We start from the raw sequence: 19,170 nt of genomic DNA on the forward strand, positions 1-19,170 counted from the left end.
GTAACCACAGTTCTTCCAACAGCAGAGAGACTCTTTTGATGCCCTCTGTCTGCTTTCAGGAATTCTTCTTGTGCAGCCCTGGATTCCCCATATCTGTGGTCCTGCCATCCACAAGAGCAGCACCATTACTTCCTCCTCCCCTTGAGCCCATGCTGCTGCCTGCCCACTGCAGCAGCTCCACCCAGTGGATGCCTTGTTGATTCACAAACTGCCCCCCCCCCCCCCCCCCCCCCATACACAGAGGTCAAGGAGAGACTGAAGAAAGAGGAAGGTCACTCCGGATTGGTAGGTGGCAGGTTTGATAAGCAAGAGAACTTCTAAGGCTTGTTGTCTTTGGTGGCCACAAGGCAAGTAGATCTTTACACCTGCCTACCAGAATCTTAAGAAGCCTTATGTGGGTTAAGTCACAAACACCATGTAGATGGCCTCAACACCTCACTCAAGGCTATGCCGTTGGAAGAGCTCCCACTGTGGGGACAGGCAGGTTGCATTTCCCAAGGACAGGGGAGGAGGTGAAGAGATTCTAATTGACTGGGTCCTGCTCAAGGGTCAGCCAGAAGTCACCTCTTCTCCATTATCTCCTCTAACTTAACTCTAACTGCAAAATCTACTTTATTTTTGCACCCAGTTAGTTGTTTTTATTGATAATAATAGCTACCATTTATCAAAGTCTTATTTTGTGCCAGGTGGTATAGTAAGCCCTTTAAAAAAAAGACTTAGGAAGAGCAATAGGGACCATTTCCTGAAAAGTCAACACCACTGGGGAAGACAGAGGAAGGACGTCTTGAGGGATGAAATATAGAGCTGTACTTTGATAACATGGAGACCCGGGTTCTAATCCCAAATAAATGGATGAGCTCTATGATTTAGGGCACATTACTTAACTGCCCCGATTCTGTATCTGTAAAACAGAATCTTCACAAGTAATTGAACGAGACATTATATGTAAAGGCATTACTTACTTCTTCCTTGTCTTTTGTAGGTGACTATCATACTTGCACTAGCCCTGAGATGTGAGAAGAAGATGCCTTCATCATCTTAAACCAGGATGAATAATAGAAGGGTGATCTCAGAGACAGGTTAATCACGAGATGAACAGTGAAAAAGGTATGACATACTCTATTTTAAACATGGTGAGTTTCAGCTGACCACCGCAAAAGCAGTAAAAGCTTTTCCTCTCAAAAAGCTTCTCGCCAGAAATATGACAGTGATTCACAGAAAGGATTTGTTTAGCAGATTTGCAACAATTGCTATCGGCTCAAATGGAAAGTATTTTCTGGTAGCACACTTGGTCCTCCAAGGGAAGTTGATTATTTTACTTAAGAGTGCAATGGCAAGGAAGGTATTAAGGACAGCAACATTTCTTCCAATATAAAAAATAAGTAAAATTAGGAAGGTGAGGAGGCCTTCTGCTATATTTCGTATACTGGGTGTTAGTAGAAAGACATCAACCCAGGGTGGGCTCACATTTAGGCTCACTGCCAGCTGAACATCAATCTGGGTGCTCGGTGATCTCTCTCTGTATATTTGAACTACCCACCTATTGGGCTTGTGAAGTTTGGGATAATAAAATAATAAAAAAAGAAAGAGCCCCTGCAGTTTTTGCATGAATTTTTATTGAATTCAGCTCAGAGCCCTTTAGCACGAAGAGTGCTTGCTTTGGCAAGCATCCAGAGAACATCTTTTAGGAAGACCCTTTCTGTTTTTGTTTTGGAGCAACTTTGCGCAGTTAATCACTGCGTTATTTACAGCTATGGAAAGTTGGAAACAACCAAGAGGTCCAATAAATAGGAAATAGATCATTTACAGTTTGCAAGCTTGACAGTATATTATACAATATTAAAATAGTTATGTTGTTGATATACACTGTTAACAAATGTTTAGAATATATAGAAAAATAATGCTTTGATTTGCTACATAAAATGCAAGTGGACATATAAGTATCTTCAAAAAGGCAGGAATATTATGAATTGCTAAACACGTTTTTTCCTTTATTGTTTTTGTTGTAACAGCTTAGTTATAAATAACAGAAAATGTAATCAAAATTTGCATGACCAAAAAGCCCTCATCACACAGATGTGCTCAGGTCTCTCTCCCCTCATAAAAAAAGCCACCAACTTTCCACATTACTGCAAATATCATATTATTCTTTCCTTCTCTCAACAGGTACACTTCTTCAAAGAGGTTTCTTTTCCTTTCTCACTTTGTGTTTTCTCCTCAATCTATTGAAATCTGCCTTCTGCCAGGTCACTTTGAAATTGTTCACATCAAAGTAAGTGAAACACATCTTGTTGCTAAAAGCAGTTTTCTATCTTTATCTCAGCATTTGCTATTTGGTTATACCTTTCTTAACCTTGCAATTCCCAGCTTTCAGATCTGTGTTGCTGTTGTTGTTGTTGTTGTTGTTGTTGTAGTTTTTACACTTCTTTTATTAGGCTCCTGGTCCTCCAGTTTTCCCTTAATTTTACAATTCCTCCAGCTTCTGTGTCTCCTTTCCCCATCACTACACTTTGTCTCTTGTTGAGCTTTTCACTGTCAGCATAAATCATCTCTGTGCTGATGAATCTCAAATCTAGTCCCCATCTCCAGAGTTCCTGCATTAGTTATCTATCATGGCAAAACAATTACCCAAAACCTAATGGCTTAAACTGGCACACATTTATTGTCTTACAATTGCTGTGGGTCAGGAATCTGGATTCTGTTTCACTGGGTTTTTTGCTTCATGGCTTCCTACAAAGCTGCACTCAAGGTGTCTGCTGATGGTCTGCATTCTCATCTGAAGACTCAGCTGGGGACGGCTCATGCCGTAACTATAGTCAGTATCCAGTTCCTTGCATGTTTTTGGATTAAAGTCTTCAATTCTTTGCTGGCTATTGGCCAGAGAGCACCCTGAGTGCTTCGCCACTTCATGTGGGCTTCTGCAATATGACAGCTTGCTTCATCTAACTGTGCAAACTCTAAAAGCAATGGAGAGAGTGTACTAGAATATAGGATTCAGTCTTTGTAACCTGATCATGGAAGAGATATCTCCTCAATGTTTCCATATTCTACTGGTCAGAAGCAAGTTCCTCAAGGAGAGAGTGTTAGAGAAACCCTGAATACCAGTAGGTGGGGCCTTTTGGGGCCAACATAACGATGCCTACCATAGCTCTAAACCAGATATCTCACTTCCCACTTGTACATAGAAGTACAAGTCCCATTATCAAGTGGAAAATGTACAAGTCTGAGTACATCATCTTTTCCCATCCCCAAAGTAAGCTCATTTCCATCCTTTAAGTTAATGGCACCACCATTCACTGCATTTCCAAAATCAGAAATGACGGGTATTATCATGGATTTATTCTTCTTCCCCACCCCCAATGTCCAATTATTCGTGACCTCCTTCTAGTTCTCATTTCTAAATACCTATTATATCTGTAGTATGAAAATGCACCTTTAGTCTACCTGTGGTTTTTATAACGCAGGCTACACAAATTCACACTCAGCAAAATCTTCTTGGTCAGTAGGGATACATGAAGTTGAATGACAAATATTGTGAAGGGAATAGCTTTCTACCTGAATGATATCAAAACTTCCTAATAGGATGAAGTGGTTTAGTATGGTTATTTCCAGTATGGGGGATGTAAGCTCAAAACAGTCGTGTTTGTTTGCAATAACTTCTATCAGCTGTTCTTGAAAATATTATCTTCCTGGAAGGATAAATCTCTGGAAAATGTTTCAGTCCTACCATATAACTTTTCAGGTATTTTCATTTATTAAATTTTCACACCAGTCCTAAGAAGCTCAGACCTATTTGTTCTACTATTTCATCCTCTCAGGGTCTCCACTAATGCACAGGATGGCAGTGTAAGGGCAGGAGGGTGTTCCTGTGCAGATCCTGGAAGCAGCAGGGGCCTGCACACATCAGGTCAGAACTCTAATTCCTCCCCAAACCGTCTTCAGTTCTAGCTGCTTGGAATTTAGACATTGTGGTCTGCTTTTAACAAACCTCCTTTTTCTAATGTGACCATGAGATGGGGATGGCCAAGAGTGACAATGGCATTTTCTAATTAGTTATAACATGATTGGTTGTCACATATTTCATATATTTCCCTAACTGCTATGTCCTTCTAAGGCAGTCCTGGAATGTTTGTCTGGGAGCTGTCTGTGCAGAAACAGATTGGGGTATACCACCTATAAACTGGAGGCCTTACTCCTATGCTCATTTTAGTCGCTGCCATCCATGCCTTCAAGACCTAAGTCATCGGAATCCCTAAAATACTCCTCATCCTTAGATTCAGTTTAACTGGATCAATTTCCCAGGCCTAGAAAACAGTTGATACTTGTTATCCTGACAGCCCCATTCAAAAATGAGATATGAAAAGTAATGCTTTCATAGCGACATGTGGGAAAGAACTATAAAAACCCTTAAGACATGGTTTGGCAAAGATATTTTCCCCAATTCAGAAATGAGTAGTGTTTTCTGGCATCTGCTGTAGTACTTTGTGGCTGGCAGCTGAATTATCTTGGTCTCTGCCCAAAACTCTGGCTTCGAAAGCTGATCTTGAAATCTCCTGTGTTAAAGAAGGATATAAAACATTTAATGGTTGTTTGTGTGTCAAAATAAGACATTATATTAACCAGATTAGGAGATGCTGTGCTTGTCCAAATGGCCACAACAATAAACAAAATAATTACATTTTGCCTGGTAATGTAATGTTTATATTATTCTTCCAAACAACCTATGAGATAGGATAGGTTTTAACAGCCCATTTTACAGATATAAAAACTGAGATTCAGTGAAACTAAAAGGCTGGCTTGTGGGTATTTCAACCCACGGCTTTATTTATTTATTTATTTATTTATTCATTAATTCATTCATTCACTCATTCATTTTTAAATATTTATTTATTTTCAGAGAGAGAGAGAGCATGTGTGCACGTATGCACAAGCAGGGGAGGGGCAGAGAGAGAATCCCCAGCAAGCTCCACTGTCAGCGCAGAGCCTGAACTGGGGCTCGATGTCATGAATCATGAGATCATGACCTGAGCCCAAATCAATAGCCAGATGTTTAACAAACTGAGCCACCCAGGCGTCCCTTGAACCCACAGCTTTAGACTTAAGCCTGTTTTCTTGCTACTTTGCTAAATTATTTTTAAGGTTTATTATCTGAAATGCCATGTAGTAAGCAGCAAGTTAGTAATTCTTCCTTTAACTATGACTGAGAGAAAATTATATACCATTCTCAGCCAATATTGACTTGGAGAATTATTTATACCTTCCTTAGCATTAGTAAGTTTACAGTACTTTTGAAGACAATTATCCTACTCATGACTGATCTGTCACTGTAAAACAGGTATGGACTCGAGTGCCCATAAGTAAATATGTTTTGGTGTCATAAATATGTGTTGGTGTCCACATTCCTTTTTCCTAGAAAATTTACTTTAATCAGGTTCTCCTGCCTCTGTGAATTCACTGTCCTCTAACCCATGACCTCATGTCATTTAGTGCTTTGAGACCTCTAAATGGGTTCTTTATATTGAGGTGAGGACATAGCTTGCCCTCTGTTAAAAGCCTATCGCATTAATTCATTGTCTTTCAATTTGATAATTGAAATAATTCAATCCTGTACATATTGCTTTCTGTCATCCTTTGCTTTTTTATTATTTATTTATTTATTTATTTATTTTTATTTATTTTTTGAGAAGGGAGATTAGAAGTCAGTAAGAGAAGAGGCAAATGGAACGGTGTTATATAAATCTTTGCTTGTGAAGCAATCTCGGACCTCAGAGGTGGGTTGGTGTGCCATAAAGGGAAGCATCAGTCCGATATATGGACTTCAAGGAAACCCAGTGATGTAATCCAGGCAGCACTGACATTTAAGGGCACATCTTCTGTAATTGACGGAACATGGCTGCAGGAGTCTCCTAGGCACAAATGGGAGACATAATATGATTCTACATTTTGGCAAAGGATTCCCAGTTAGTGCCCAGATGAAATAAGTAGAAATAATGTGAGGACCCAACAGAATAATGGGTAAGCATGGTATCTGGAACCAGGAAATTGGGCCAAGGTTCTAGGGGGTACCAGGGGGACACAGTCTAGGAGAGTATTCAAGGTTCTGGGAAGGAAGAAAGGCTGTAGCACTAGGCCTGGGTTTTACCCCCACATACATTGGATTTTAACAATATTAGATGGATGCACCTGCTGGTGAAGACAGGGTCAGTGGTAAGAAAAATTTTGTGCAGGAAAATAATGCAATCAATCTTTATTTTGATAATATTTTTATCTGCTATTAAGGACAGCTTGAGAGGGAGGAATGAATGGAAACAGTGAAATCAATTAGGAGGCTGTTGTTATCTTCAAAGCTTTGTCTGTCTCACCTTTATTCTTGTCAGATTTCTTTTTCTAGATATCTTTAAGAGTCTCTCTTACCAAATGTTTTAACACTCATTATCTGTTTCTGTATCATGAATCCCTAATGAGATTGTAAACTTTGATGAATTTGATGCACTTACTTTTGCTTGTTTATAGCATTAGGTTAATGATAAACAATCAGAAAAATACATGGGCATGTTGCTGTGAAAAATACAAAGCATGACAAAGTATGGCATGAGCAGAGAAATGGAGGTATGTTGTATTCAAGGATATAGGTATGTCAAAAGGGAAAGGTTCATTGACTCCTACAGAAAGGTGTTATGGGGGGAACTTTTTTTAAGTTTATTTATTTATTTTGAGAGAATGAGAGAGAGAGAGAGAGAGAGAGAGAGAGAGAGAGAGAGAATCCAAAGCAGGCTCTATGCTATCAGCAAAGAGCTGGATGCAGGGCTCAAACCCATGAACCATGAGATCATGACCTGAGCTGAAATCAAGAGTTGGACGCTTAACTGACTGAGCCACCCAGGTGCCCCTGTGGGCAACTTTTTGAATCACAAGTTGCACCATCTTTCTTACAGTTAGTGTTCAAAGATATATTACTTTATTTCTTTTTCATTCAACTTGTTTGTGTTTTTATGTGTTACTTGTAGACAGTATTAGTTGTTGTTGTTGTTGTTGTTGTTGTTGTTGTTGTTGTTGTTTGTGTATATGTGTGTGTGTGTTTTAATCCTGCCTGGCAATCCTTGAATTTTGCTCCTGTACTGAATCCATTTGTACTTAGTATAGTTACTGAAATGGCTGTATTTGAGTGCACCATCTTGTTCAATTTCCATTTGTCCCATCTGCTCTATACCCACCCTGTTTCATTATCCTCTATGTACTGCAGTCCTCAAATTCCTGATGACAGTGATGCTTTCTCATAATTACTAAGAGGCATGGAGTGCTGGCAGGCCTCTTGCGGTTCTCCTGCACAATTGGCGGGCCCCATGCCTGCTTCTCAGGAAGAGTCATCTCTTATAGCATTCCTGCCCTTCCTTCAGTGATGTCTGCGGTCTCCCACGATTCGTGCCTGGGATACAGATGGCTCCTCCCAGGTACCTTTCTTCTCCATCACCTAGACAGCCATATATCTTGCACCCCAGAGAGAGTCCCTTTTATGTCCTCTGTCCCCAGTGTTTCTTGTGAGCACTCAGGGAAGGCTCGAGAAAAGAGTTGGTGAAGGGATGCAGAGATCTTTGTGCCTCAGCCTTTGAAAATTAATTAAAATTCCATCTACTTTCTTTTTACCCACATCTATAGCAACATCCTCCACTCACTGCTCTGCCAAAGGAGGGTATGCTGTCTCATCAGAGAGGCTTGTCACCTTTTGCATTTCAGTTCACTAGGTTACCTGATGCCGTCAGTTCTCTAAGAGACTAAAAATCTTTAATGGTTTTGTGTATTAACCAGTTCGTTCTCATTAGTAGAGTGGAAGCAGCATGTCCTCTCACTTTCTCTATCCTAAGGAAATGGAGAACTCAGATGATGCATTTTCCATGCTTACCATAATTGCTGGCACACGATTGCTGCTCAAAAAATACTTGCTAGTTGAATAATATGAGTAGTCCCATCTACTATTTATACATCTTTAAGTTATTGTTCAGTTGCATCTGTGCTTAAATCCAGATATTGTTTTAGAGAGAATCAATACAATAAACTCTAAAAAGAAATGCGCTCCTTCATGTCATGTATGTAGATACATAGATGAGGAGGAAAAATAATCCTTCTGTTGTGCTAGATAGTAGCAAATCAGGGCAAAGAACCTTCTACAAGGAAGGCCTTTATGATAATCAGAGATACTCTGGGATTCTGGGATAACTATTCTTAATATGATTACAAAATCTAATAAAGAACAAAAATGTTAGTATCCCTGTAGTTTCTTTGTTGTGGGTCATAAAGCTCTCTACCTTTTCCAGACAGATCCTTACATTATGCACATACAGAAAGTACCTTACTTAGTCATGCTTTATTTCTGGGTCTTGAGTGAATCTGTGGAGAATAATTGTTATGTAAACATCATATTGTCTCTGATAACTGCACAGATATTCTGGAATGGGAAGGATTAGGATATATTTAGAGGTCATCCATGGGTTATATAATGGAGTAATATTCCATATAATAACATCTTGAAGTACAGTCAGGGGAAGTGACCAGATCACTGCAGAATATCTAGGTCAACAGCCTCACCTCTGAAAAATAGGCTGGTTGCCAAGGAGGGAAAAGATGGACTTCTTTCTTTTTGTAACCAGAAATAGCAAGACCTCATGTCCTATAAAAGCAAAGATGGACTAAAATATCATGAAACAGACCTGGGTTATAAGAAATAAAAAAGCTATTTCTTGTTGCCCTGAGTCTTTTACTTATATTACAGATAGAGGCAGACACTGAGCCAACTTTGAGGGAATCTAAAACATAAAAATACATTATTTTAAAACATAATAAATACATTTTTTTTGGTTCTCAAGGAACCAAAGAGCATCCTGAGTTAAATGAAAAGGAACAAAAGAATATCCATGTTGTCTGGAACTGAAGTTGTTTAAACACAATATATCAGAAGAAAAGTAATCACTAAAGTATGCAGGCCTATGTGTGTATATGTATTTATATATGTATGCATGCATACATATGTGTTTATGTGGGGATATGTGTAGGAGGGAGAGAGAAAGAGAAGAGAAATTGAGAAATGAAGGCCAATTGCTGAGAGAAATCTGGTTTTCATCAATTTACAAATAGAAATTGGGACTGTACCAGATATGAAGATGAAACATTTTGAGTCCATTAGGCTTTCTTTGAGTTGCAATTGTTAGGGCATAGAATTTGCAACACATAGATATTTCCTTTGCTTTGCATGCCTGTGCTGCAGAGATATTTAAACTCACGCCTCATGTATCCCTCTGGAGCTCACGCTCAGTCTGATCCTGGAAATGCTGAATATCTGACTGATCTCTTCATGAATCCGAGGCTGTTTTATCTCAAGGCTTAGCATGCTGTCAGTAATTCAAAAGTCCTTAGTCCTGCCATTAAGCTAGATTTTGCCTCACAAGAGAAAAGAGGGAGAACTAAGGCTCTCTGAAAAGCCAACATGTAGGGTGACCTTGTTCTGAACCCTTTAAAATCATCAAGGCTGGGATAGAATCATCTGGGTTATTTTGAGTCACATATATTTCCAATTTCTTTGCACAGAATTATTTTTAGTCTTAATTTTACTAGCAATGCTGAAAGCTAACCTTTATATCTTTAAGTGTTCTCAATTTTATCATCTAACTGATCTTTATAAAAACCAAGCCTGTCTCAAATTGTTTCTAAAATTTCATTGGTTAACACTTTTACAAAATCACCACTGTCTTTGGGTTAAAATTCACCCTGGGGGTCAGTGTAATATAGAGGTGAAGAGCACAGACCCCTGAGTCAGACTGATGAGTTCCCATTCCACATTCTACTACCTACTTACTCACGTTTCTGTTATTTTCATTTCCTCATCTGGAAAATGGGATAATGATAGCACCCAAGTCATACAGTTCAGAGTATTCGAGAAGATAATTTACCTAAAGCCATTCAAAAATTACCCGGCACACAGTAAGTGTTTAGTGAATGCTAGTTAATATCACTGTTGACACAGAATACAAAGCCCTTTGTGGTGGGACCATACTTGACTTTTAAATCACTGTGGGTCAGGAAATCGGCTAAATTTCTCCATGTATGATTTTGTCTGGTATTTACAACAATCATATTGGATAGGTATAACCCTTGTTTTTAAGCACAGATAGTAGGTACTTCCTCAGCAGCAGCAGCAGTATTATCAGAATCATATTTTCCTTCATCATGTATTATCATTCCAACTTTATAGAGAAAGTAATCCCTTCATATGGATTTGAATAATTTAAACAGAGCACATCCATCTGGAAGAGAGAGACAGAGAGACAGAAATGCTAGCAGGAAGAGAGATAAAGAAACAGACCATTCAGTTTCTTACTGCTGGCATCAATCTCTTTGAGACACAGCAGCACCAAAATTTTTCTAAATTTGCCCTTTATCTTTATCATGAGATCCCTATTTTGGGTAAAGCTACTTTTTTCTTTGTAAACTATAAAGTCCTACCTGCTGCAGTATAGGAGAATACAGAGGATTAAAGTCTCAGAGATGGTGTGATGGATGATCTTTGACTACGATTTGCTGTGGGGAGCACAAGTGATGAGAAGCCAACTTGGTACTCCTAAGGGTAATTAAGGCACAGCCTAGTTTGAACCTCAAGCGATCCTATTCATCCTTCCCTTAATTCAATAAATGTCTCACCACTTTATATTTACACATCTACAAGTTTCTACTGAAAGGACTCTACCTATAATACTGAATATTTACTCAAAGTAGACCTACTGCCTCTACTTGTAGACATGAATTTGTATTTCTACCTCCCTGGGCATTTAGCTACATGACAAATCCACATGCCTCGTGGGTGGGTAGCGTGCTGCCAATGAGACAAATCCTGAGATGAATGCACAGAACGGATAAAGGCTCAGAGAGAAGCCTGGAAAAGGCTGGAACAAGACAAGCACACACGAGCCACTGAAGCTGTTCTGGAGGTCAGCTGGGGTGATGCACATTTTAACCAAGAGCGAGTTCTGTCAGTATTGCCAAAACCACATTCATTCCTCTTGAACCAGTTCCCATTATAAGCCTTTGTTTCTGCTTGAAAACATACAAAGTGTTTTCAAATGTTCTGTCAGAAGTCAAGGCCTAAACTCCTTATGGAAAGTCGCACTGTAAACTGGATACAAGTTCCATAACTCACTGTTGGTGGCTCAGAACTAAGCTGTACTTTTTGTTCCTTCTTCTCAAGTCTCCCATTTTCTCTCCTGTTATTCTCATTTCATGTATATCCTAAAAGTCCAAATGAACAAAATTGGTTCAATATAATTTTTTAATTCTGAATGTGGAAAATCTTCGGCTTAAACTCCGTGATACCAAAAAAGATGGGGCTATTGAATTAAACAGAATAATAGGCTAGCAGAACCAGTTTGGAAAATATTTGATGCAAGATTCTTATTTTTTAAATGCAAACCACACACACACACACACACACACACACACACACACACACAAATGGTTTGCATTTAAAAATACATAGACTAAAAATTGTGATAGAACAAATTCATTCTTGGCTGTATTTATTTCATGTATAACACTGTATGTAGATGTTTTCAGGCATCCCAGATCTCAGGAAATATAAAATCTCAGAGTTAGTTTGGTAAAACAAAAACTCTACTGGATAATGAGATCTAGAGGATCAACAGATGTATTTAAAATTTTTTTTTTCTGGGGCACCTGTGTGGCTCAGTCCGTTAAGTGTCCAGCTTCAGCTCAGGTCACAATTTCTTGGTTCATGAGTTGAAGTACTGCATCGAGTTCTGTGGTGACAGCTCAGAGCCTGGAGCCTATTTCAATTCTGTGTCTCCCTCTCTCTTTGCCCCTCCCATGCTCATGCTCTGTCTCTTTCTCTCTTTCAAAAATAAACAAACATTAAAAAAATAAATTAAAATAAATAAATTTTTTTTCAACGTTTATTTATTTCTGAGAGAGAGAAAGAGAGCACAAGTGAAGGAGGGGCAGAGAGAGAGAGGGAGACACAGAATCCAAAATAGGCTCCAGGCTCTGATCTGTCAGCAGAGAGCCCAACACAGGGTTTGAACTCACAAACCGTCCGATCATGACCTAAGCCAAGGTCATATGCTTAAATGACAGAGCCACCCAGGGGCCCCTCAACCTATGTATTTTAAATGAACAGCTCATTAATAGAAAAAAATGGGGTTAAAACTGCCAGCACTTAATTATTTAAATGTAGGATTAAAGTTAAACATCTGTTGGAGGTATTGTGTGTTTTAAATATAATGATATTGATGTACAATGATATAGCAAAAGAATGGGATAGAAGGAAAGAAGAAGGAATAATATATAATTGTACTAATTTCTCACCTATCACAGATGGTAGTTAACAGAAATTCTGAAGTTGAAAAAATACTTTAAAAATATGACTAACATCTCAACTTTAAAGGCACATGTAATAAATAGAAATATATTTTAGGACATAGCTCTTGTGATAGACAAAGATTTTAAAAAGTACAGTACTTCCCTTGGAGTACTTAATTTTTTTAAGTAAACTTTTTCCTTTAGAATAGTTTGAGACTGACAGTGAAAATGGTACAGACTCCCCTTCTACCTCCACAGCCATCTTCCCCTAATAATAACACCTGACATTAGTATGGTCCATTTGCCAACAATGATACATTCTTACTAACTTAGCTTCATACTTTAATTCCTTAATTAAAGTACCTTAATTTTGATCTAATGTCTTCTTCTATTCTAGGATATCATGTAGCATATCACATTACCTTTAGTGATCATGTCTGCTTAGGCTCCCCATGGCCATGACAAGTTCTCAGACTTCCCTTGTTTTTGATGACCTTGGCAGTTTTGATGAATACAACTCAAGTATTCATAGAATGTCCCCCAACTGGGATTTGTTTGATTATTTTTATAGTTAGACTGGGGTTACAGGTTTTGGGGAAGAAGATCACAGAGGTGAAATGCCATTTCCATCACATTATATCAAAGGTCCATACTGCCAACATGATTTATCACTGTCAACCTAACTTACCTGGCTGAGGTGTGGCTGTCTGGTTTTTCCACTGTCAAGTTTTCTTTTTCCCATTTTTCATGCTTTACTCTTTGAAGGAAATTACTATACACAGCCCACACTTAAGGAGTCAGGAGTTATGCTTCACCTTTTTGAGGGTGAAGTATTTACATAAATTACTTGGAATTCTTCTGCAGAGGTGATTTGTCTATTCTAATCTATTCTATTGACTGATTTATAATTTATATATGCATTGAATTTTTAATAATGTCAAGATGTCAAGAATAAAGGCACCTATTTAAAAAAAAAGAAGGAAAGAAGAAAGGAAAGAGGGAGGCAAGGAAGGAAGGAATGAAAGAGAAAAGGAAGAGAGAATTCTGGAACTGAAGTCAGTCCTTCACACAGGTGACCTGATCATATCAGTCTCTCCTAGTTCCATTTCTTTACCTGTCCTGAGTACATCCTACTATATAACTAGAGAAAAGCTGAAAATTGTTTAACAGTTATAGTTTACTTGGTTGTTACATCCTAGATGCAAGTTTGTGTTCAAAAATACTGAACCTTAAGTCTTTAAAACAATCCTGATTTCCACTTAGAGTAAGCATAAATCACAAGCTTGTATTGCAAAACTGTTAAACTTTTTTCTTTAAAAAATGTTGACCAAGAGTCAGTGATCAGGATCAATTACATTCCCCATCCACCACTCATACTGGACATGCTAGACATCCCTCCCATTCCGTTCACTCCCATAGATGCACGGCTTCCACTACTGTAGTAGCTGCTGTTCACTGCTCCTTGGCTGCCTATGCAATGTTTGATTGAAAATCACTGGAGTTTTCCTGTAAAACTTGGTCATATCCACTCATGCTGCTCTGGCCGCCATAGCCGCCCCCATAACCACCACTCAGCTGCTGAGAAATCTTTTTATTTTTTTATTAAAAACATTTTTAATGTTTATTTATTTTTGAGAGAGAGAGAGAGAGAGGATGAGAGAGAAAGAGACACAGCTTGAGCAGGGAAGAGGCAGAGAGAGAGGGAGACACAAAATCCAAAGCAGGCTCCAGGCTCTGAGCTGTCTGCATGGGGCCCAATGTGGGGCTCGATCTCACGAAGTGTAAGATCATGACCTGGGCTGAAATCAAGTCAAATGCTTAACAGACTGAGCCACCCAGGTGGCCCAGGGTATAATATATTTGAATGCATATTTAGTAACAATTAGGGTACCATACATAAAAGCTGAAATTTAGCTCCTATTATAGTGTAAGTAACTAAATGTAGGCAAGTATCAAATAAAAAATTATCTCCTCTCTGTCTCTCTCTCTCTCTCTCTGTCTCTCTCACTCTCCCTCTCCTCTCCTTCTCTCTTTTACACACAGAGCTCAATTTATATATCTAGAAGCAATGACAGCTATGTTACAACTTAGGCTAGTCCTTTTTGACTTTGATTTTGAGAAGGATCTTGATTTCAGAAACATTAAAATGTGGAGAGGGAGTGCATCTTAGAATTAAGACACTATACTATTTATCATTTTTAGCAAAACATAGGGCTAAATCATGAATCAAGGGCAGCTGTATAGATCAGTCTTCTACTTATGCAACAAATATATCATTTTATCTTTAAGAGCCAATACTCTTTTTTTTTAAGTTTATTTATCGAGAGGGGCGGGTGGCACATAAGCAGGGGAGGGGAAGAAAAAGGGAGAGAGAGAATCCCAAGCAGACTCCTCTCTGCCAGCACAGAGCCTGATGCAGGGCTTGAACTCATAAACTGTGAGATCATGACCTAAGCCAAAATCAGGAGTCGGAAGCTTAACCGGCTGAACCACTCAGGGGCCCTAGCCAATACTTTCTATTTGTTAGCCATTCATTCTTTGTATCTATAATTCATTGATAACTGGAATTTTTCATAGTGAAGTAAAAGCAACCTTACAACATATATCATCAAAAAGCAAAAACCTTACAGATTATATCACGAAATAATATACTGGGGTGCCTGCGTGGCTCAGTTGGTTAAGCATCCGACTTTGGCTTAGGTCATGGTCTCATGGTTCCTGAGTCCGAGCCCCACACAGGGTTCACTGCTGTCAGTACAGAGCCCACTTCAGATCCTTTGCCCCCCTGCCCCTATCTCTCTGCCCCTTCCCTGATTTCTTTCTCAAAAAAAAAAAAAAAAAAAAAAAAGAATTTACCAATTTGTTAATATGTGCTTTGGTATTTTAATTACTTGAAAATTGGCCACTTATATGAACCACATTTGGAAAAATCCCCTCAAACAAAGTGTATCCAGAAAAATTAAGGCAGGAAAGTCTTGAAATCAAGCAAGTTAAAGCCCTCCCGAAACATATATACTTCCATATATACTCAGGTGAAGCAACTGAGACTTAACAAACATTTCCTAAATTCATGGCAAAATTAGGACTGTAAACCACACTTCCTGGTTCTATGCCCAAAGCCCTTCCCACTTCATCGTCCAACCATAATGTGTTTTCTTCCTTGACCTATAACAGGTAACTAAAGATCTGCAGTAAATAACTCATGATTGAGAGCACACATTATATAGTAGGTCAAGGCAAGCTCATCACCCATAGAATAATATTAGGAGAGATCCAGTCTGCCATTAAGTGGGCTCTATGATCCCTGCCCCAATCCTTCCTGGTTTGTCTCTGAACCTACTCCCCCTGCCCTTAAAGCTGATTGGCCAAACCAACTCCTATGTATACAGGTGGCTTGAGAAATAAAATCACTTATCTTGTTTCATTAAAACAATAACAACATTGTAAATATTATCAAGAAAACATATTATTTTAGCCTAAAAGTTTCCTTCTGGGAGTCTGGGAATGTCTGTTAGGGAATGTTCCACATTCTAAAAGCTATGTTTGTTTTCAGTCCATTTTAAGTGGAATATTTTTCACCCTTCTGAGTAGGGCAGACAAAAGCTTTAATTAAACAAATGTCACATGGGAACTCTTGCCCCCAAAGCCTTTATTGGCCCTAATTAGCAGATGCAGCTGTAGACTCTATCAATATGAGATGGTCTGTTTATTGTGTCCATTTATATCATACTCATCAGGGAGTATGTGGAAGACACCCCAGAATTATCAGCTTTAATTAAAACTGGCTCAAATGGTGGAGAAAATAGCCCACGCAAAAATGGGTCAGGTAAAAGAGGAATATTAATAAAAAAAAAAAAAAAAAAAGCAGTAGCCACAGCACACTGAAAATATTACCATGGCTTCTTTGAGAAAACTGGAGGAGGGTGTTTGATGTTCTGATTGTCAGCAAATGCCTGAGAGACACGCAGACATTTCAGGGCTGGGCTGAATTATACAGACAGGGGAGCTCCTGAGTCAGAATGTTTTCTTCTCCTCCCCAAGGTTCCTAAATGACCCAGCGCTCCCCTAGCTTTCATTCTAAATAGACTGGGAAGGAGAAGTGGTACATTCATTTAGACGTATTCATTGAATCCATCATTCAAGGAATTATATACAGTTAAATCTGGAAGCTCCTGGAAAGTTATTTGATGTATCTTAAATGCAAAATCTAACAATATTTATTCAAATTCTGCTGTGCTTTTATATATTTTTCTTATCCTTACAACTCAAAGCTGGTACCTTGCATTTTCCAGATAAACTATCTTAGGCTCAAAAATTTCAAGTCCTTTCTAAATGTCATAGAGTGAATACATGATAGAAGCAGGATCTAAACTTCAGTGTGATTCCAAAGCCCAGACACCTTTTTCCAAACTGAGGCTTCTCTATATTAGTCAAAAGAATTTAGAATTTTGGCCAATAACTTGTTAACATGGATAAAGGAGCTGGGATTTCTGAAGACCAACAAACTGAAGTTTAAACCTTTTCCCACAGTTTCTTCACTCATGAAATCAGGATAATAAATACTCTTTATGAAAGTTGGATTATCTGAGATAAACTTTGTGAGAAGATTTTGGCCTGTGGAAAATGCTTGATAACCATTGTTGCTTATTCTATTCTCACCATTCCATTGTGACCCTATTTTGAAAGACACTGAGATGGCGGTTCATCAAATCTCTTTGGTATGTCATTGGCTTGCTTAATATAAAGCATATACTGATGCTCACCCTTTATGTTCTAACAGAAATATAAGCTTTATTTGTTCTGTTTCCCAAGGAAACAATTGCTAGATGTATTACTCTTCAGTTTAAAAATTGTGAAATTTGAGGGGTGCCTGGGTGGCTCAGTTGGTTAAGCATCTGAGTCTTGATTTCAGCTCAGGTCATGATCTCACAGTTCATGGGATCGAGTTCCATGCTGACTGTGTGGAGCCTGCTTGGGATTCTCTCTCTCCCTCTCTCTGTGCCCCTCTGCCCACCAAATAAATACATAAACTTTCTTAAAAAATGTGAAAATTGAAAGTAGCAGTGATCAGCCAGTAATGAGAAAGCTGTAACTATTTAGAATGGGCTTTGTAAACTTTTCTGGTGAAGTCCACTTAAAGGCACAGCAGAACCAGCCTGTGTCCCTATGTGGTTTGAATGCTCTTCAGCAAGCATGAGATTTGTTAAAAGGATATAGTGTTATCTTTAAAATAATGCAGTTTTGTGCTCCTTAATATATACGCTTTTTTAATTGAAAATCATTAAACTGTTAAGTCTACTCTCTTCCTCCCTGCCTTTCAAGTCATTTAATCATGTCTATGCTCCAGAAGACATGCCTTCTTTTTTTTTTTTTAATTTTTTTTTAATGTTTTATTTATTTTTGAGACAGAGAGAGACAGAGCATGAATGGGGGAGGGTCAGAGAGAGAGGGAGACACAGAATCTGAAGCAGGCTCCAGGCTCTGAGCTGTCACAGAGCCTGATGCGGGGCTCGAACTCATGGACCGTGAGATCATGACCTGAGCTGAAGTCGGACGCTTAACCGACTGAGCCACCCAGGCGCCCGACATGCCTTCTTTAACCATGTCTCCTCATGCCTTACTGAGATATACCCAAGAAGTCCTGGAGAAATTCCATATTCCAACCTAAGAATTACTGGTTTATGAAGTATTTCAACCAAGGTAGGAATAAGCCAAATAATGATTTTTGCCTTCCAGGAATTATTTCTGAGGTGATTGCCATGAAAATAAGTTCTTTTTTGGCATTTGCCCTAACATAGGGAAATTATTCCTAATGAGGACAAAAGAGAGGCAAGAGAAAAATAATGTAGGTTCTATGCCAACTATGCATTTTTTACAAATGTCACATTTGTAAATGTTTATAAATGTAAACACCTCACTATTCAAGTGGAAGCACAATGTAATGAGAAATCATGACAAGTCATAGTCTGGGTCCTTCCAGTTTCACAGCCTATTCCACTTCCTGGTTTATATTTGTTTAAAAAAAATTTTTTTAAGTAATTTCTACATCCAACATGGGGCTCAAAAGTTGCATGCTCTGTGGACTGAGCCAGCCAGGCATATACCCCCATCCCTGCTGGTTTACTTTCAAAGTGGATCCCATGGTACCTGGCTCAGATCCCTTCATTGGGCCTGAAGCCCTCAGTCCCTCACCTTCCTTAGCTGTGGTAGTTTGCTGGCTACAGCTCCCAGCTAAGTCGCTCTCCAGAAATTGCCCTCTAAGGGCATCACCTGGTCCGAGGTTAGGCCTGGATCCCTGGCCACAATCCAGCACATCCCTGAAGGGCCACCCCAGCACCAGAGCTCCCGGGCAGATTGGTTCTGTGATTGCCGCATCACAAGTCAACTTTTCTTTTTACCCAGTCCTACCTTCCTCATCCCTTTACAGATGCTATTCCAGCAAACAAAAGTTGACCCCAGAGTCGGTTTACTGGGGAACACAGCTTATGACAGCTTCTCATCTAGAGTTGACTTCCTCCAATTCTCCCTACACAGTGATTTCCCAAGTTTCGTTAGACACCATCTCTGAATTTAAATGTGAAAATAAAATAACAATTATGTGGGGCACCTGGGTGGCTCAGTCAGCTGGGCGTCCAACTTCGGCTCAGGTCATGATCTCACAGTTTTTGGGTTCAAGCCCTGCATCAGGCTCTGTGCTGACAGCTCAGAGCCTGGAGCCTGCTTTGGATTCTGTGTCTCCCTTTCTGTCTGCTCATTTCTCTCTCCCTCTCTCTCCCTCTCCCTCTGTCTCTCTCTCTCTCTCTCAAAAGT

General features: G+C 39.1%; 1 long non-coding RNA gene across 1 annotated transcript in view; it reads left to right on the top strand.

The window, feature by feature from the left end:
* Positions 1-19,170, top strand: part of LOC122199491 — a 72,321-nt gene that overhangs the window by 2,101 nt on the left and 51,050 nt on the right. Inside the window, exon 2 of the long non-coding RNA XR_006193535.1 lies at positions 983-1,107. This is a non-coding gene — a long non-coding RNA (uncharacterized LOC122199491). The remainder of the gene's footprint in view (positions 1-982; positions 1,108-19,170) is intronic.

Source organism: Panthera leo, chromosome D1 (assembly GCF_018350215.1).
Source record: "Panthera leo isolate Ple1 chromosome D1, P.leo_Ple1_pat1.1, whole genome shotgun sequence".
NCBI lineage: Eukaryota > Metazoa > Chordata > Mammalia > Carnivora > Felidae > Panthera > Panthera leo.